Here is a 503-nt window from a genome sequence, read left to right as displayed (position 1 = left end):
ACCATTTAAATTAGTTGAGCCAAAGGTAAAATGAAATTAACACATTCTCATAAACATTTTCATTTTTTTACATATCTACAAACTAATTACATCTGCACAACATACAATATATGAATTTAAGTGAAGACCACAACACACTTCATAGTAAGTTAAGAATTGCACTGACCAATATCTTAGCTTCACTTAGAAATTACAACAATGGCATATTCTTACAAAGTAATTTCTGTGAGTCACAATTGGTACAACAATTACAGCTGTGGTGTTAAGAAAAGATAATTAATTGGACTCATTTGAATATTTTTGGGCAGCAATATTTCTTCCAAAAAGATTCACATTACAACTAATTATATATGAGCATTACCTCAAGATAAACTACTATATCCATATTAGTTTTTAAATGATACTATGGTCATCTTTGTCTTACATTACACAACTGATTTTTCTAACTACTCCAGCTTCTTGTATTGTCAATTACTATAACTGTTACACTTGACATACAAAAA

This window comes from Penaeus monodon, chromosome 19, assembly GCF_015228065.2.
Source record: "Penaeus monodon isolate SGIC_2016 chromosome 19, NSTDA_Pmon_1, whole genome shotgun sequence".
Classification (NCBI taxonomy): Eukaryota; Metazoa; Arthropoda; class Malacostraca; order Decapoda; family Penaeidae; genus Penaeus; species Penaeus monodon.
Note: the sequence above shows the minus strand (reverse complement) of the source record.